Raw genomic sequence first — 2,283 nt, forward strand, 5'->3', positions numbered from 1 at the left:
GAAAATCCCTTACCCCGCCGGGAATCGAACCCGGGAACCCGGGCGTGGGAAGCGAGAACGCTACCGCACGACCACGAGATGCGGGCATAACTGGGACGACACGTGGTCACTCCTCTATCTTTTCTTGTCTTCAGGCGTACCGTAGTCCTAGCAGCTTTCTCTGCTGCCGTGTCATGAGAAACCCGCACCAATGAAAAGTTATGCACAATTACTTCTTTTGCTAATCAAATCCAATACGTTTATTTACTCCGGAAGGATCCGGATGAAATTAGTTGTTAAGAATTCAGGAAATTCGTGACAATTGACTGCAATAGTTTATCACTTTGCATCTGCTTCGAACATTGACCATTATTTGGCACCTGAAGATGGTGAAACCTTCCCGTCTCCTCTATATCTCTTTTGTTACCCAACCTTCCTTTCCACAACAACCTATGAAACCTTCCCTTAGGATTTCTATCTCTTGCTTAATGATAACAAATGTAATCTTCCCTTTGAAATTAATTCTCTTTGCCGGCCGCGGTGGTCTAGCGGTTCTAGGCGCGCAGTCGGGAACCGCGCGACTGCTACGGCCGCAGGTTCGAATCCTGCCTCGGGCATGGATGTGTGTGATATCCTTAGGTTAGGTAGGTTTAAGTAGTTCTAAGTTCTAGGGGACTGATGACCACAGATGTTAAGTCCCATAGTGCTCAGAGCCATTTGAACCATTTTTAATTCTCTTTCTCAATAATAACAAGTGGAATCTTCGCATAAAATTTAATTGCTGCTTATTAAAAGTGATTTTCTGATTATTTCGACGAAACATAGAATATGTGGTCGTCGTGGCCCTCAGTCGTTACCTGCAACAACCCAAAACTGTTCCTCACCTGTTTTACTGTTACTGGATCGCCGTCTGACTGCTACATCTAACAGCGACATGAATATACTTACTCTGTTTTACTATACTCTATTAGCTGCTAGTGGGCTGTCATAACAAGTGGCTATATTTATCACCAAAAAAAGCACTCCGTCTTCAGGCCACAAGTGGCCCACGGGGACCATCCGACCGCCGTGTCATCCTCAGATGAGGATGCGAATAGGAGGGGCGTGTGGTCAGCACACCGCTCTCCCGGTCGTTATGATGGTTTTCTTTGACCGGAGCCGCTACCATTCGGTCGAGTAGCTCCTTCATTGGCATCACGAGGCTGATTGCACCCCGAAAAATGGCAACAGCGCATGGCGGCCCGGATGATCACCCATCCAAGTCCCGGCCACGCCCGACAGCGCTTAACTTCGGTGATATAACAGGAACCGGTGTATCCACTGCGGCAAGGCCGTTGCCTATTTATTACCAAAGCCGACGTTATTCTTTAATAGCAAATCTGACGTTATTCTTTAATTAGTTTGACTGAAGTTACGTAATTCATAGTTAAATTTTTTCTTGACATCAATAAAATTTTGCGAAGTTTTACGTTGATGGTTTTTGAGATGGATTGTAATCAGTAATGCAATATTGCTGACAAAAATTAATTATATTCTGAAAACGATTCTTCAAATATTTACTGTTGGTAATGAAATGATTTCACAAACGTTCAGATGGGACTTACTTTTTACAATAATCTTACAACTAGCATTGCGCAAACATACCTTCAGTAGTCTTGAGTTTCTCAAAAAAAATTATTTCATTAATATTAGTTCCTCTTATCATAATAGATAGCCGATGTCTCTGTACATCCGTTTATGATCTCTTCTAAATCATAGCTGGTGGCTTGCAGGCACACCGCTCCTCTCAACCTCTCGCTTCAGACCTGCTACCGACTCGCTTCACATCTCGCTTACTAGTGACTTCCTACGAACGCTAAAGTGCGGTCTCTCCCGCCAACAATGCTTTCTGTGCAGACAATCCCTGCTACCATTACAAAATGTATCAATGCGAGGTCTTTCCCGCTCTTTTCTTAAAATGTATCCATACGCGGTCTCTCCCGCCAACAATGCTTTGGTGCAGACATTCCCTGCTGCCACAATTATTTCCAGAATGACAAATATTAATTATGCCTACTTAATCCTATTAATAAAATATAAAAATCTTTTATAAACTGTGGTTTGACAATAGACAATAGAAATATACACGTCTTACAATGGTCAATAGATTGTAGTTACTATACAGCCTCTGTAGTGAGCGACGCTGACCCTGGAATCCAGTCGGATAGATGTATGGCGAATACTGTCCTCGGTTACGACATTCCACGCCTTCGCCACTTGTTCACGTAGTTCTGTAAGGGTTTCTGGTTGACGAATCGCACGACT

At 43.5% G+C, this 2,283-nt stretch overlaps 1 pseudogene; it reads right to left on the reverse strand.

Moving 5' to 3' along the window:
• Window positions 1-1,200: 1,200 nt before the first annotated feature.
• LOC126417877 (5S ribosomal RNA) lies at window positions 1,201-1,318 on the reverse strand (annotated as a pseudogene).
• Window positions 1,319-2,283: the final 965 nt, after the last annotated feature.

The sequence above is a fragment of the Schistocerca serialis genome, chromosome 8 (genome assembly GCF_023864345.2).
Source record: "Schistocerca serialis cubense isolate TAMUIC-IGC-003099 chromosome 8, iqSchSeri2.2, whole genome shotgun sequence".
NCBI classification, from domain to species: Eukaryota; Metazoa; Arthropoda; class Insecta; order Orthoptera; family Acrididae; genus Schistocerca; species Schistocerca serialis.